A 17,533-nucleotide genomic window follows, 5' to 3' on the forward strand; every position below is an offset into this window, starting at 1 on the left:
GGAAGCCAAGTGAATAGAAGTTTCTAAGGAGGTAATGTCAACTGTTGCCAACAGGTCAAGGAAAGTGAAGAGAACAGACTTCTGCATACAGCAACAGGCCTGTGACCTTGAAAAGAGTCATTTCAGGGGAGTAGGAAAGGCCTGAAAAGAGCAAATAGAAATTAGAGGAGACCTAAATAAACAGATACACTATGTTCATGGATTGTAAGATTTAATATTAAGAGAAAAATTTTCCCCAAATTGGTCTATAGATTCAATGCAATCCCAATCAAAATCCCAGCAGTTTTTGGTAGAAATTGATAAACTGATTCTAAAATTTACACGGAGATGCAAAGGACCTAGAGTAACGAAAACAATTTTATTAAAAAAGAACAAAGTAGGAGGGGCGCCTGGGTGGCTCAGTCGTTAGGCGTCTGCCTTCGGCTCGGGTCGTGATGCCAGGTCCTGGGATTGAGCCCCACGTCGGCCTGCTTCTCCCTCTCCCACTCCCCCTGCTTGTGTTCCCTCTCTCGCTGTGTCTGTCAAATAAATAAATAAAATCTTAAAAAAAAAACCAAAAAAACAAAGTAGGAGGAATACCAGATTTCAAGATTTATTATAAAGCTACAGTTATCAAGACAGTGTGGTCTTAGCTCAAGGGTAGACCTATCAATCAATAACAGAATATGGGGTTCAGAATCAGACTCACACTTAAACAGTGAATTGATTTTTGACAAAAGTGCCAAGGTAATTCAGGGTGGGAGCAGACATTTCAGGACTGGTGCTGGAACAACTAAATATCCCTAGAGAAAACAGTGAACTTCAATCTTACCTCATGCCATATACAAAAATTAACTTAAAATGTATCATAGACCTAAGTGCCAAAGGCACCAGTTTTGCTTAAGCTGGGATTCCAATGTACAGCCATGGAGCACTGGTCTATAAAATTGTTCCCAATGGCCATCTTGTCCTTAAAAGCAGGACTCTTGCTCCTCCCTTGCCACCATTCCAATGTCCCCATCGTCTCACCTGCAGAGAGCTGGTCACACTCTCACCTCTCAGGTCTGTTCCTTCAGTTTTTATCCATTCTACCTCCAACTTCCTCCAACTTTACTTTTACCACCTTCACTCTAGTGTAGGCCACTGTCCTCTCCACCCTGGGCCATGGCAATGGCCTAAAGGGACTCATCAGTTCCTGTCCTTCTCCTTCAGCCCAGTGGCCACCCTGCAGCATGAGCAACTATGGGAATCTCCTGATTAAAGCCTTTTAATTGCTTCCCACTGCACTCCAGGGAAAGCTGAAGATCCTCACCACAGCTGACAAGGCCCTCCCTGCCCAATGTTGCTGACCTCCCTCTCAGCCAAATGGGCCTTTCTGTTCTACATTCTCTTCTTCACCGTCTTGGCATATCCTGTTTCCTCCACGCAGTGCCCTCCTTCTCCCTGCTCTTGCTCATCCTTTGGGACTTGGCATAAGTGCCTCTTCCTTCGAAAGATGATTCCTCAACCCCCGTTATGATCTCATTGCACCCTGGGCTTTTCTTCCATTGCACTTACATTTTCCTATCACGTATTAGCTGAAACACATGGGAGACAGTCAACTGAGCTCATGGACGGTCCACACCATGAGCAGGAACACTGTCTGCTCAGTGCACCACTGGAGGCCAGGAACCAGCTCAGTGTTTATCATGTCAAGGACGCTTAAGAAATACTACCCGAGGGAGACATACTGAGGTTCAGACCCCACTTGCCCATCTACTGTGCGTTACTCAATATTATGAGCTAAGGTTCAGAAAACTTCCAGGTGGCCTCCTTTCATAGATTCCTCATAACCAGTCTGTAGAGGTGAGTGTCATTACTGTTTCCAGCGCACAGGTGAAGAGGAGAGTGTAGACCAGTCCAGTAAATTTTCCTGGCATCACCCAGCTACTGACAATGAAGTCAGGTTTCAAACCCAGGTCTTTTCTGACTCCACCATGAGATCTCACTGTCTACCCTTTACTGCAAGTGGTTCAGAAAGAAGAACGAGCTGATGCAGGTATGATACACACTTAATCTGTTATTATTCTTCCAATAAAAAAATTTAAAAGTATCATGTATGTGGTGGAGAGCACCACATGACATATCATTTATGTAGTTGTAGATGCTGGTTATTCACTAGTGACTAGAATCGGTAACATCTTTGCCATTAATTTGAGAGGAGGAAGACAATAAACCGGGCATCCAAGAAATGTGAAGAAGGAAGCAGTGATCAAAAAGAAGGGAGGCTTGAGGTGGTTTGTCAGCTGAGACCGGAAAATGAGGAAGAGCAGGCCCGAGAGGCAGGAATAAGGACAGCCAGAGGCTCTGGGCCCTAACTCAGGGGAGCACTTGTCCACTTGCAGGACTAAAAGATGTGGCACTGGAGACACTTTCAAAACACAGAGAAGCGGCCTAGGGGCTCAGGGCCTTCATACTTAGAACAAGGATGTCCCCCGCTGCTTTCACCTTTTGACTCAAACACCTTCCCAGTGACGTCTTCTCTGGCTGCCCCATTTATAATTCCTGCGACTGTCCACGTTTCCATCTCCACACAATATATTTTACTTATTTTTTAAAATTATTTATTTATTTATTTGAGAGAGAGAGAGCACATGAGAGGGGGGAGGGTCAGAGGGAGAAGCAGACTCCCTGCTGAGCAGGGAGCCTGATGCGGGATTTGATCCTGAGACTCCAGGATCATGACCTGAGCAGAAAGCAGTCGCTTAACCAACTGAGCCACCCAGGCGCCCTTACTTAATTTTTTAAAAGATTTTATTTATTTATTCATGAGAGACAGAGAGAGAGAGGCAGAGGGAGAAGCAGGCTCCCAAGGAGCAGGGAGTCCGATGCGGGACTCAATCCCAGGACCCTGGGATCATGACCTGAGCTGAAGGCAGATGCTTAACCATCTGAGCCACCGAGGCGCCCGTATACTTTACTTATTTCTTTTGCCTCTTGCCTGCCTTCCTAGAACTCCACAAAGGTTGACACGGTTGTTTCGTCAGTGCGGTGCCACAGCACTTGCGTCTGCAGCTCAGCAGCAGGTCAAAAAATATTTGCCAGGGCGCCTGGGTGGCTCAGTAGTTAAGCGTCTGCCTTCAGCTCAAGTCATGATCCCAGGATTCTGGGATCGAGCCCCACATCCGGTTCCCTGCTCAGCGGGAAGCCTGCTTCTCCCTCTCCCACTCCCCCTGCTTGTGTTCCCTCTCGCTGTCTCTCTCTGTTGAAACATAAGTAAAATCTTTAAAAAAAAAAACAAACAACTCCCAAACTAATAGTGCTGGGTAAATGCTAAAGAAAAGGCGGCCAGGCCTTGCCCAAGAGACCCCGCCATCCCCCGACCAGAAATAAGTAAAAGCAGCTCCCAGAGCCGCCCTTGGCCCAGGGGCCGGCTGGTCTCAGCCCCAGTCCAGCCGGCTCGCCTCCCGCCCTTACGCACGGCCTCGGGTCTTCACTTCCGAGTCTCAAGGACCCTCGGCCAACCCTTCCCGCAAACCACGCCGCCATTCCACCCCATCCCCCAACCTCCCGTCGCAGCCGCGGGAACCACCACCGCGACCGCCGCAGTGGCGCCCGCTCTGCGCATGCTCGGCAGCGTGGGGACGCAGCGTGAGGACGAAGACCGCGGTGCGCATGAGCAAGACCTTCCCGGACTGAGTGGGGTGGTACATCAGGAGAGCCAGCTCTCTCTCGTCCCGCCCACCTCCCCGAGGCCCCGAGCGGACGCGGACGCGCACGCGCACTGGGAGCGGAAGGGCGGACGGGCGCGCGCACGAGGCCGGGCGGTCGGCGGAAACGGGACAAGCCGACTGCGGGGGGGAGGGGAGTTGGCGGGTGCGCGCGCAGCGGGTGCGCGGGCGGCGTGGGGGGGCGGCTGAGACGGGCGGGCGCGCGCGCGAGACTTACCCTCACTCGGTGGCGGTGGCGGCGGCAGCTTCTTTGTTTCGTGAGGAGAGGCGAGACGCCCACTCTGCCCCCGGCCCCGCGCGGAGGGGCGGGGGCGGCGCCGGGAAGGCGACGGCGCCGGCGGCTCTCGGTAAGGAACGCGGGCCGCGGGGGGAGCGCGGCGCGGGGCTTGGGAGGACGGTTTGAATGGAGCCGGGGCGCCGAGGGGGGAGGGGGCCGCCGGCGCCCAGAGCGGGGCTGGGGTACGGCGGCGCCCGAGGGTCAAGAAGCTTGGCCGGCACCGCGCGCGCGGGGAAGGCCACAGTGTAGTGAGGCCCCCGCGGCTACACCATCCGCGGGCCGTGGGGTGGGGGCCCGGGCCGCGTGGAGGCCGCGCGCGCGCTCTCGCTGGGGTCGCCGGACAAAGCTCTCCGCCTCCTCGGCGGGCCGGCGTCCCGGCCCCGGGTCGCTGTGTCCGTCGCGGCAGCAACAAAGCAAGGCGTCGGAGCTTTTCTGGCTACGTAACGGGTCCGACCCGAATGTTGTCTTTTTGGGGAGGCTGCGGTCGGGGCTTAGTAGGAAAAACCCCAGATGAGTTCCCTGTCGCCTGGAAACGAGCATTACCAGTCCCTTTGGGTTAAGTGACCTAAAATTTTATTTAAAAAAATCACGTATTCTAGATTTTCAAAGAAAAGTAAATAACTCCTCAATTCCTTGCAAGTGGTGACTTCAGAATGTTTGCCCTGAAGTGGGGAGTCTAGAACAAGTGGGGGAGAACGGGTAGAACTGTTTGCTGTTGAAACCATTGTTTTTGTTTTGCATCCTTTCGCCTCCAGTTGATTTTCCAGATGAAGGCTTTTATTTAAAACGTGGGCCTTTCGGAGATGTTTTGTGCTGGTCTCGAAGACACCCGTCTTGATTCCCCCTCCCCCCAGTGAATCCTTGGGGAAACTAGGGAATAAGTGCAAGAGCCGCTTCCTAGGAATTTGAAACAAGTTTTCAGTTTGAATTGCCAGACCGGAATGGAGTTTGATTCCCTGGGCTGTCACCTAGCTGTGTGACCTTAGATAAATAGCTTAATCTCTCTGAACTTCTTCGTTTCCTCGTTTGTGAAATGGGAATAATGCCACAAATGGAGTTGGTAAAACCTGTAAAATGGTTCCTGGCAAGTGGGAAGTACCCTTGTTACCGGCAGGCCCAATCTGCCCCCTTCACTGTTGAGCAAATATTTGTTGAGTCCCTACTGGGTGTTAGATGGTTGGTGGTTGGATGCTCTGAGGAGCCTCTCTAGTCTTGTAGGGGAACAGATGGTAAATGTGGGAACAACTCCCTGTGGCCTATCATGTAATCCTCATTACCCTTCTTGTGAGAGGAACACAGGAGCGATGGGAGCCAGAGATCAGGGAGTTGTATGGAAGAGCGGACCTTTTCTCAGACTCAGGGAGGGTGTCCAGGCTTGCATGTGACCACCTGGACCAGTCATTGCTCCCCACTGCTACACTCGCATATCACCTTGATCCTTTCCCGTGTAGCAGTTACCCCAGTGTGTAATTACACGTCTATTCTTCTCTGAGGGCCATCAGAGCAGGGATCGTGTCTGCTTGGTCTCCTGGAGTGTACCCTGGGTCTGGCCCATAGTAAGTCTTTAGGGAACATTTGTGGAATGAATGAGGAGAGTCCTTGCAGGGATGGAGCAAGTATATGGGTGAAATGCTTGGCACGGGACTGGGCTTGAGTTGTAAGCAGTAAATGTTAGTTGCTCTTGTTGGTTTTTTAACTTTCCAGGCCATTGTCCCCTGGGAATGAGGGTGTGGGGTGGTGGTTGATATGTGTGGTGGTGAGGACTGCTAATCCTGGAATCAGACCTCCTGAATTCACACCCAGCCTTCTAAATCCTAGCTTGATCTCCAGTGAGCATTTACCAGTAGGTCCCCCCGACTTGTGAAACAGGTATGATAGCAGTGCCACCTCAGTTGTTGTAAGGGTTGAAAACATAACATGGGAAGCTGTTTAACACACTGTAGTGCCCGGCTTATAGTAAGCACTCAAGTTATTGGAGTTAATGTTGTTCTTTATACGCATGTATGTATATACATGTAAGTCAGTTATTTAAAGAATGAAAAACATAATTTGGAGTCATCCTGTATCTCAGGAAGCTCAGGTTTGATGTGCTGGTTATGTTTCTGTTCTAATTTAAAATCAATTCACATATAATTATGACAATAATAAATGCTCCTCCATGTGCCACGTACCTTTGTCATTCCTTTTGGACCCTCAAAACACTGGAGTTAGCCCTAGACCAGCCACTTGTCTTAGCTGTTTGTGGGGTGTGGGAGGGATTAGATGTATTGGGTGAGAACAACATTCTGCCAGTGAAGAAGCTGATATTTAGGGATATTTCTTCACCAATGGCCCTATTTAACCTTCTGGGTTCGAATTCTGGCTTTACCACTTTTCCTCTTGATTCCTTAGAGAAATGGAGATGACAGTTCCTGGCATTTAGTGAATCCTCAGATGTGTCAACCAATTTTGGCCTCAGTCATTTAGGCTGCCATGGAACAGAGGGACCCATTCACACACGAATGGCGCCCCCCAGCGTTGTGCAAGAAACGGCCCAACATCACATTACCCATTCGAACAAGTGGGCATTGAGAGCCTACCACGAGCCAGGCCCTGATGGGGGCTGGGGATTCAGCCGGGAACAGGCAGACAGGGCCCCTGTTCTCATTCGATCATATCCCTCTCCTTAGTTGCAAAGGAGGACAGTAATGGTACCCAACTATGAGGATTGTTGCAAGGTCTAAACAACAATGACAACTGTAAAGTGCTTAGAACGGCACCTGGCACACAGTGCTGAACAGTTGGCAGCTAGTGTCATTTATTAGGATTCCTACAACATCCTGGCAGGTTGAGATACAGAATATATTTTTGCCTTGCTGTAATAGTTCTGTATGTTTTCAAAGTAGTAGCAAAGGAATCAACTCTTCTATTTTGTTTTTAACAATTTAGAAATTGTAAGCTTGCACTTTCACCATAACGCACTGGAAAGAAGGAAGTGTGTTTGGTGGCATGGGTTTTGGAAAATATCAAATGTTTGTTTCCCATCTCACATATTTCCTTGTAACTTGTAACATTGATTGGAACACTTAAGAGAGAATTGGAGTTTTAAAAAAATTACACTGAGTAGCTCAGTCGGTTATGCGTCTGGCTCTTGGTTTCGGCTCTGGTCATGATCTCAGGGTTGTAAGATTGAGCATGGGGCTTTTCGCTCAGCAACGAGTCTGCCTGAGATTCTCTCTCTCTCTCTCTCCCCCTCTCCCTCTGCCCCCCCAAAACCAACAAGTAAAACCTTTAAAAATAAAAAATTAAAGGGATGTGCAAAACCTATAAAAGGGAAGTAACAGCTGCTGGAATATTGGGGAGAAATGTCTGAGGGGGAACACCTCAGAATTGAGTCTGAGGCTAAATGGAGCTGCCATTGCTGTCAACCTTAAGGAGATCATCCCTAAGAAGTATAAGGCTCAGGGGCGCCTGGGTGGCTCAGTTGTTAAGCGTCTGCCTTCGGCTCAGGTCATGATCCCAGAGTCCTGGGATCGAGCCCCACATCGGGCTCCCTGCTCCGTGGGAAGCCTGCTTCTCCCTTTCTCACTCCCCCTGCTTGTGTTCCCTCTCTCGCGCTCTCTCTGTCAAATAGATAAATAGAATCTTAAAAAAAAAAAAAAAAAAGTGTAAGGCTCATTAATATGATTGGAGTTTTCTGTTAACTGCATGCTGATCCTTCTAATTTTTCAGGACATGGATTTGATGGGCATGAGAAATTTGGCCAGGAATCATCTTCATGTAAGGGAAAGGCCCTTGAGGGTAGTGCCAGATGTAGCTGGGTTTGCTGGGCAGTTGGATTTCATAGGGGCAGAGAGAACGGAAGGGATGCATTGATTTCCCTCTCAATTCCCTTAGAGAAGGGGCTTTCTTTGGAAAACAGGTAACTGTTAGCAGGGCATAAACCAGCCCAGGCCCCTTCGAAGCCTTTGGGACTAGACTGGTACTGCAGTGTTTCCCTTTGGGACTGTTACTTTGTTATAAAGGAGGCATGTCTTTATTTTTGCATGTGGATGCTTATTACTGGGAATAGTCTGGGTTTTGCTCAATGTGAAGTTCACCAGCCCAGTGTGAGATAAAAGGAGGATGGACCCTGTATTTAGTAGCGGTGGGCTTTAAAATGGCTCCTTGGGATGGTTTAAGTTCTCTTTTCGCTGGTAAGTCATGCCCCACTGGCTCAGGAAGCAGGTGGCTGCGTGGCAGTTGCTGCCTCACCTGTTAACAGAGGGGACAGGGTTTGATGTGGGTCATCCTGACTTGCACCAAAAGTCCCAGTAAAGTAGAATGTGGATGGTCTCGTCTTAATGGTGACACTGAAGCCTAGGGGTCCACTTGTGCCCTGGGAGCTGCATCTGGCCCTGATGACTGCCAGTCGTGTCTTTGATCACAGCCTAGTCTGCTGTTGTGCTGAACACCCATGCCCGCCTCCCAGGAACACACCCTGGATACCCCTGCCTGTCAGAGTGCTTCTCTTTGTCTGCACTTTGCACCCTTTCAGGCTGTCTTCTGCCTTTAGATTCTCAGCCCAAATCAGTTACTCAGGCCTGGAGTCAGACAGACTTGAGGGAGGACTCTACTTCCTGTGTGATGTTGGACCAATAACTTAACCTCCCTGGGCAGAAAACCCCGTTCCCTCCTGTTCCTCCCTCCAACCCCCTCTTACCCCACAGTCTCCCCAGTTGGCACCTCCAGTCACCGATACTGAACCAAGGGAGGCAAGTTGGAGCTGAAATCCAGCCTGGCTGGCTTTGCCAAATCTGGCTCCAAGGCTGGTCAGCCCCAAGGAAGGGACACCTTTTATATTTCAAAGGGCATGTGCTAGTTGAAGCCCTGTTGGTTACCTTGGTCATCATTGACTCCATTCTTTTAACCTTACATCTATTCATCAGCATGTCCAGAGAAATCTTCTAAAACCATCATCAGACCATGTCACTGCCCTGCCCAGAACATTCCAGCGGTTTCCCCTTGGACCTAGAGTAGACTTCTACCTCCTCACTGCTGCCCTCAAGGCCTGTGAGCTGCCCTCCCCACCCATCTCTGACTTCATCTGCTGCCACATCCCCCTTTCCTGCTCTAATCTAGCACAATCCCACCCAGGGGCCTTTGTACTTGCTGGTCCCTCTGTCCATCAGTAGCCACTGGCTCCCGTTCCACTTCAGGTCTCTGCTTAGATGTATCCCCTCCCTAAGACCATCCCTGGTCACCATGATTGAAATAGTAATTCCTGTCAGCTTGTTAACCCTGCTTATTTTTTTTTTTAAGATTTTATTTATTTATTTGACAGAGAGAGACATAGTGAGAGAGGGAACACAAGCAAGGGGAGTGGGAGAGGGAGAAGCAGGCTCCCGGCCGAGCAGGGAGCCCGATGCGGTGCTCGATCCCAGGATCCTGGGATCATGACCTGAGCTGAAGGCAGACGTTTAACAACTGAGCTACCCAGGCGGCCCCCTGCTTATTTTTTCATAGTACAAGTTCATGGCATCTCTCCCTCCCCGCCCCCCCCAAGGAACATCATGTCATATTTATTTGTGTGCTTGCCTCTGTCACTCAGTTGTCAGTTCCATGAGGCAGGGATTTTGTTGGCTGCTGGATTCACAATACCTGGTACCTGCTCAGCACAGAGTTGGTTCTCAGTCAGTATTTGAGGTGGCTGGGAGGGCCTGTCACAAGCGAAACTGGGCGGGTATAGGCACCATGCCTCCCTGGCAATTCTTGCATTTTGTGTACCCCTATTGTGGGGGACTTCTCTCCCACCCTGTCCGCAGGTTATGTGTTGTTCTCAGTGTTGAATATATAGCAGATATCTCAACAGACCCTGCAGTAGTAGACCGTGACATCCATCCAGTGGGGCTTGACCAGCCTCAAAAAGAAGAAGAGAATCTGTCTGTGTTAAACGGGGAGCACAGTCAGGATAGATTTGTAAAGCTAGTTGGATTTACTTGATGTGTGTTTGCTGGGTCATGTCATGACTCCAGGTCATGGTCAGAAGAGTTTGGAAAACACCCATCTAGTGGATAGGTGGGGTAGTGTTTGAATTCTCTCCGTGGAAACCCTGCCATCTCCCTGCTGGATTAGAGCATGAACTCCCCAAGGGCAGAGAACCGGCTTCTCGTCATGTGTTCACATCTTCTGGTGTGTTGTAGATAAGGAGGTCCTCTTCAGTGGTTTTCAAGTAAATGAATTTTTTTTTTAAAGGGCAGGAGGTGGGGATTCCAATGAATAAAATGATACATAATTCCCAGTGCTAAAAATAATACAGTAGACCCCCTTATCTGTGGGGGATTTATTCTAAGACCCCCAGTGGATGCCTGAAACCATGAATAGTACTGAATCCTATCTATACTGCTTTTCCTATAGATACATACCTGGAGTAAATTTTAATTTATGAATGAGGCACAGTAAGATTAACAATGTGAAAATTAATAATAGGAAACCTCATTTAAATGGTATTGGGAGGACAGAAGGAGGAGCCCTCAAACCCTACCACTTGTCATCAATTGCAGACCCAATAGGAAAAGACCTACCTTACAAGTCACCTTACAAGTCATAGTACTTTACTACCCCAGCTGAGAGAGAAAGGTTTTTCTTCTGCCCCAGCAACAGCCCAGCCAATGAGACTGTCATAACTTAGCCAGTGAAACGCTACTGCATTTCAAACTCCCTGTTTACTCCAGTGGACTTCTTGTTTATAACAGCGCTCCTGACTTTTTCCCTTTCCTTCCATAAAAGAGCATTCTTTATTCTCTGGACTTAATTGCCTTTGGTTTTGCCATAGTTGCTTGTCCCAGATTGTAGTTCTCTGTTACTCCCGAATGAATGCATTTTTACAGGTTTTTTTTTTTTTTTTGGAAGATTTTATTTATTTGAGAGCGAAAGAGAGGAAGAGCGCGTGTGCACGTGGGCACACAGGAGCCGGGGGAGGGGCAGAGGGAGAAGCCGACACCCTGCTCAGGACCCTGAGATCATGACCTGAGCCCAAGGCACATGCTTAACTGACTGAGCCACCCAGGCACCCCTGACAGTTTTATTTTTAAGGTTAACAACAACTAATAATAAAATGGAACAATTATGACAATAATAGTGTAATAAAAGTTGCATGGGTATTCTCTTTCTCTCTGAGAGCACCTTATTGTACTGTACTTGCTTGCCCTTCTTGTGATGATGTGAGATGGTAAAATGCTAGTGAGATGAGATGAAGTGAGTGAGGTGGGCGTTGTGACGTAGTGTTAAGCTACTATTGATTTTCTGGCGAAACTCAGCAGGAGGATCATCTGCGCGTGGACCAGGGCTGACTATGGGTAACTGAAACTGGAAAGCGAAACCTGCATGGGAAGGGGGGGGGGCGGGAGGAACTACTGTACTTGGTAAGGACAGACTCAGCACGTCCACCCGATAAGACATTGTAATTAATTATCATGACAGGTTTTTTTTTGTTTCTGAAGTGTATTCCTTTTTAAATATAGGGCAAGGTTTTGCTACTTAATTATATTGCAAGGCAAATGCTCAGCAGCCAGCATGGAACAGCTAGTGTTGGGGAAGCACCCTGTCAGGAATAAGCTATTTCCACGTGTTCCCTAAGACAGCAGATGCCTCATCCCACACGTCCTTCCAGGTTCACAGACCAGTGTGCCAGGTCTGGTCAGGTAGGAACAGTTTTCCTAGTAGAGTATTGGGGGGGAACCTCGTTTTGTAGTTTTAATGTAACAAATAAGACTGACTGGTTGTGCTGAAGGCATCCTGCCCGGCCTGTCTGGTCCATCCGAGTACCTGCCAAGTACCCTGCCGTGGCTGGACCTGTGTCTGTTGATGAAACTTGTAGGAGAACAAATTTCTCCATGCCCAAAAAGCGAAGTCGCAGCTCTCCTGGGGCCAAACTTAAGTATAATGCTGGTTTTCAGGCAAGATAGGAAAAAAAAACCCAACAACCCGTAATCTCAGCAAGCAGATTTTCTAGGGTCCTGATTTCCTGCTAGCAGTCTGTCCTGCTTCAGTGGCTGACCACCTCCGTTCTTTTTATTTTTACTTTATTTATTTTATTTTTTCGATTTTAATTCTGGTATAGTTAACATACAGTGTTATTTTAGGTTCGGGTGTCCACTATAGTGATTTAACAGTTCTCTTACCTCAGTGCTCATCATGGTAAGTGTAGTCTTTAAATCCCCATCACCTGTTGCCCCCCATCGCCCCACCAGTTTGTTCTCTATAGTTAATGAGTCTGTTTTTGGGGCGCCTGGGTGGCTCAGTTGGTTAAGCGACTGCCTTCGGCTCAGGTCATGATCCTGGAGTCCCGGGATCGAGTCCCGCATCGGGCTCCCTGCTCAGCGGAGAGTCTGCTTCTCCCTCTCACCCTCTTCCCTCTCGTGCTCTCTGTCTCTCATTCTCTCTCTCAAATAAATAAATAAAATCTTTAAAAAAAAAATGAGTCTGTTTTTGGTTTGTCCCTTTTTTCTTCTTTGTTCATTTGTTTGGTTTCTTAAATTCTCTTTTTCCCCCCTTTGCTCATTTGTTTTGTTTCTGAAATTCCACATGAGTGAGATCATACAGATTTTTGTCTTTCTCTGACTTATTTCACTTAGCATAATACTCTAGATCCATCCATCTTGTTGTGACCACTGTCCTTTTTTCAAGAGAAAAGCAAAGGGTGGTATGAAAGAAGAAACTAGAGGTACTCCTCAAGCGGTCTGATTCCGCATCTGAATGTCAATAGATGTTTCTATTTTAAATGATAATTTTGATGAAGTTGAAAGTAGAAAATAATGCAATCGTCACATCCTTTCATCTTTTTTATTTCCATAAAGGTACTTCCTGGACATCTTTTCTGGGTATTTATTTCCCAGGTATTTTTCTGATCTAGATTGGTTTGTTGGTTTTGGCGTTTCTTGTTTTTGTTTTTTAATATGATTACAAAAGTAATAGAAGGTTATTGTAAAAAAATAAACACACAAAAAACATCAGAGCTCCATGATGTGGAAAGTGTCAGTTCCCCTCATACACCTCCTGAGAGAGCTCCTGGCCTCTGCCAGCCACGGTTTGGCAAGTTTTCTTTGGGCTGGCTTCTGTGTTCAGATGAACTTGTATCTGTTCTTATTCTTAGCAAAGTGAGGCTCGGGCCAAGCACACCTTACATTGATGCTCCCTTCTTTCCTCTGCCTCATCTTGGACCTTCCTCCACATCCGTGTGCATGAAGTGCCTCATGGGGCATGGATTGTGTGGGGGTTCTGATGAGCGATTGGGGTGCTTCTCGGAGAAATCAAGGTGATATGGCCATGTCACTTCCAAACCCATTGGCCCTGGGAACCTGTTTTCATCTTGCAGCTTACTGAATGTCTTAGCTGTCAGGTTTTTGACTCTTGCCCCAGAGTAGTTTTACTTCCCATCACATTCCTTTGGGCTGCTTACCTGGATTCCCAGGCTCCATTCCTCCCTCGTGGAGGCCCCAAGCACACCCGACCCACAGGCCACACATTTCCTGATTAGGCTCTCACATACATGTGCTAGTGGCTTCACTCTTTTGTCCCTCTGTCCCCTTGTCCTTCACTTTTCTCATCTGCTTAGGTGTGGCTGTCTGGTTTGAGATGGATTTCAGTTTTGTGTTTACTTACCACCTTTTTCCCAGCCCAGACACCAAGTGACTTGTCATAGAGGGACTTGTTGTAGGAGTCCGGTCTGAACAGTGGAGGCCCCCTTGAAGCCCCCAAGATGATAGGATGACCTTGGGGACCCGAGGAATTTGCTGAAAATGCCAAATCTTTAGTTTACTGTGTAGGAAAGGTAGAGGTGTTTGGTGATGAGTGAAGAAGGGGTTAGGAAAAGGGCTGTTCTTTGCCCTCAGATCCCACCTCACTTCTGAAATTTCTGGCCAAGCTTGTCAGGCCCTCCTGAGTAGGCAGCTTGCTGGAGTACAGTAGTGCCCGGTTCCATACCCTCCCCAGCTCTCAAGAGGGGCAGGCCCACCCCTGCCTTTTAAGAAGGGCTGACTGGCCAAAAGGAGCCTGATGATGGATAAGAACACCAGGTTAGTGGGGTGGGATCCAAGAGGGCAAAGGATAATTTGTAGCCGCCCAGATCTGCCCGCTGATTGCAGGGCCGATCTCATCACTTATGACAGCTGGTCTTTGCAGTGGGCCTCTGTGGCCTTCAGGCAACCTCTGTCCTTCTCCAGTTCGGCAAAGCTGCCTTGTGCAGCCTTTACTTCTGGAGTTTGTTCCTGAACGCTTTGAGACAGGAGCATCACTTAAGGTTTGCCCTGTGGGGGAGGCTTAGTTAGGAAGCAAATTCTTGGGGCGCCTGGGTGGCTCAGTTGGTTCAGCGTCTGCCTTCGGCTCAGGTCATGATCCTGGAGTGCCAGGATCAAGTCCCGCATCGGGCTCCCTGCTCAGCAGGGAGTCTGCTTCTCCCTCTGACCTTCCCCCCTCTCATGTGCTCTCTCTCTCTCAAATAAATAAATAAAATCTTTAAAAGAAAAAAAAAGAAGCAAATTCTCTAGCCTGGTTACTTACTGCGTGCCTCAGTTTATTCATCTCTTTAAGAGGAGGATGGAAGGACTTAATCTGCATGTTGCTTCTGGGTCAGTAGTGACAAGCAGTAAGCAACTGCACAGTAAATGTGGGGTTCCTTGGCTTCGCCAGCAGGGTGGGATTCCTTCCTGCCTGTACATGCCTGCCTGCCTTAGCTCAGTGATGCTGGCTGTGACGCCCGAGGGAGGGATTGGTCTCATGTCCAGCCTACAGAGGAGGAAACAGGCTAGAAGAAGGTTAAGTCACTCATCTAGTATCATGCAGTTAGCAAGTAGAAGAGTCCAAACTCAGAGTCCAGGCTGCACTTCAGTGAGTGGCATGGTGGCCTTGGCCTTGTGACTCTAGCAACTTCACTGAGATGCTGGGTGGCCTGTGATCCTCAGGGACCCCTCTGTCAGCAGGGCCCATGATAGTCCCTCTGGGAGGTGTGGTGGTATGGGCTCAGTCAGTAAATCTCAGTCCTTAACCACCAAATGGGCTCACAAACCTGCTTCCCCTCTGGCTGGATCATCTTTCTTGTTACTTCTTTGTGGCTGGTAATATCGTCAGCAGTTGTAAATCAGGAGGAGGCGGGAGCAAGTCATAATCTTTCTGGATTTTAAAGTACCCTTTCTGGGACTCCTGGGTGGCTCAGTTGGTCAAGCATCTGCCTTCGGCTCGGGTCATGATCCCAGGGTTCTGGGATCGAGTCCTGCGTCAGGCTCCCTGCTCAGCGGGGAGTCTGCTGCTCCTTCTGCCTCTGCCTCTGCCCCTCCCCACTGCTCATGCTCTGTCTCTGTCTCTCTCTCAAATAAATAAATAAAATCTTAAAAAAAAATCCCTTTCCTTCCTCCATCTCCATGACCTTGAGATTGTAAAGGAAAACTGGTTTCCTCTGCTCACAGCACTCTGACAGCAAATGTGTGGGTTTTCCACACAGAGCAAGTTTCTGCAGATACCAGCTGGGTGTCCTACACTTCAGTTCTGACGCTAATTGCCTAGAGTTAGTGCAGACCCCAGAGGTTAAGGGCTCAGTCCCACTGAGACTGCTCCCCGTTTCAGATGCCAATCACAAGTAGTGGGCCCCCCGGGTTACCTACATTTCTGTCCAAATTTGGTTACAAATAGGGTTCTCATCAACCCCTCCTCAGGTTTGATTATTTGATATCACAGCTCATAAAACTCAAGGAGACGCATATATTTACACATTAATGATAAAGGATATTATAAAGGATACAGATGAACAGCCATATGGAAAGGTAAATAAAGTTAGGTCTAGAAAGATCCTGTGCCCAAGAGCTTTTGTCCCCATGGAGTTGGAGTACACCATTCTCCTAGCATTGGATGTGTTCACCAACCCAGAAACTCTCCTAGCCTCTTAGTTGAGAATTTTTATGGATGCTTCATCTTGTAGCCATGATTGATTATTCACTTTTCAATCCCTCTCCCCTCCTTGGAGGATGGGGCTGAAAGTTCCAAGCTTCTACCATGAGTCACTTCATTAGGACAAAAGACACCCCTACCACTTAGGAAATTCCAGGGGTTTTAGTCAAAAAACTGAAGGCAGAGATGAAATACATATTTCTTATTGTCTCAGACAAAATTTTCTTTTTTTAAGATTTGATTTGGGGGTCGGGGGGAAGATCAAGCACGCATGAGCCAGGGGAGGGGCAGAGAGAGAGGGAGAAGCAGACCCCCTGCTGAGCAGGCTCAATCCCAGGTCCCCGAGATCATGACCTGAGCTAAAGGCAGATGCTTAACCGATTGAGCCACCCAGGCGCCCTGGTAGACAAAATTTTCTTAAACAGGACTCTAAAACCATTAGCCATGTAAGAACAAACTTGATAAATCAGACGCCATTAAAATAAGAACTTCTCTGCATCACAAGACACCATTAGGAGAATGCAAAGGTGAGCCCCAGACTGGGAGAGGAACCACATATCCCCAAGTAAAACACTAGTGAAAACAGGGCCTTTGCAGAAGTGGATATCTCAGTGGCCAGCATACAGGAAGGTGCACAACACCATCAGTCGCGGAAATACAAATTAAAATGGTAGTAAGATACGATTATACTCTCACTGGAACGGTTACAAGTTAGACTGACAGCACCAAGTGTCAGTGTCGATGTAGAGGAACTAGAATGCTCTCTCTGCTGCGGGGATGGAGGTTATGTGGGATTGTAATCCTAATTTGGAAAGCTTGGGATATTTACCAAAGCCTTCCTATGAGGAATGGTTCCACTCCTGGATACCCAAGGGAAACGGGTGCCTACGTCCCCAAAGTGACATTGTCCATAGCAGCTTTACGTGCTGGCCAAAACCCGGTAGCACAGAGTGCACGAATGGGAGAGCAGACTCATAATGAAGAACGAATGCCACTGTCCCACCAACAGGGATGCCCCTCACAGAGAAGCAGAGGATACTACTCTGTTTCTTTTTTTCAGATGCGGTTCAGTAACAAGTGAACCCACCAAAGAGTGAGAGTCAAAGCAGTGTTTCCCCCTGGGAGGGTGGTCCTCACAGAAAGGGCCAGGGGTGCCCTGCAGGAGTGTTGTTCATCCAGCCATACCCCTACAATCAGGGCACTTGAGGTAGGCTAAAACTCAGTACAAGTAAATAAAATGCTCCCTCTTCCATACCACACTGAGGACCAGAGCACTGCTTCTGGTTCCGTCTCCCTATGTCATCCGTCCGTCGTCGTCCCCCCCCCCCCGCCGCCATGCTGCTGTGGGTCTGCCGGCGTGTCTGTCTTCGTGCACATACCAGCACCCCGATGGGGCACCTCAGTGTGTGGCAGAGCCCAGCCCGCTGTGCTCTTCAGGATGGTTTTGCATTGTGCCCATACTGTTTGGGTCCCTTTACCATCACATGTGTCTGAGCTTTCAGTCCAGAAATGAGTTTGCTCCCAGTGGCTCCAGGCACTTACCTGCTTCCTCACAACCTGACACTTCGGAGGTGACAGCTTCCAAAGCACATGCCCTTTTTAAAAGCCTCTTGTGAAACCCCGTGCTTCTCAAAGGTAGATGTTGCCATATTTTGGCACAAAAATATTT

At 48.5% G+C, this 17,533-nt stretch overlaps 1 protein-coding gene and 1 long non-coding RNA gene across 9 annotated transcripts in view; one reads left to right on the plus strand and one right to left on the minus strand.

The window, feature by feature from the left end:
* Positions 1-339: 339 nt before the first annotated feature.
* Positions 340-4,001, minus strand: LOC141371630 (uncharacterized). Its single transcript, XR_012376718.1, has 2 exons — positions 3,907-4,001; positions 340-518 (listed from the first exon to the last, which is right to left on the minus strand). It is a non-coding gene; the product is annotated as an uncharacterized lncRNA (long non-coding RNA).
* Positions 3,901-17,533, plus strand: part of SMARCA4 (SWI/SNF related BAF chromatin remodeling complex subunit ATPase 4) — an 88,446-nt gene continuing 74,813 nt past the window's right edge. For 6 of the 8 annotated variants that reach the window (XM_025863361.2, XM_073887683.1, XM_025863364.2 and 3 more), the window contains exon 1: positions 3,901-4,036. The gene's annotated coding sequence lies outside the window, so the exon portion shown is untranslated. The remainder of the gene's footprint in view (positions 4,037-17,533) is intronic. The other 2 variants (XM_073887682.1, XM_073887681.1) reach the window with 2 other exon arrangements.

Source organism: Callorhinus ursinus, unplaced genomic scaffold, assembly GCF_003265705.2.
Source record: "Callorhinus ursinus isolate GAN/ISIS: 27379988/994484 unplaced genomic scaffold, GSC_fseal_2.0 scaffold82, whole genome shotgun sequence".
In the NCBI taxonomy this organism is placed as follows: Eukaryota; Metazoa; Chordata; class Mammalia; order Carnivora; family Otariidae; genus Callorhinus; species Callorhinus ursinus.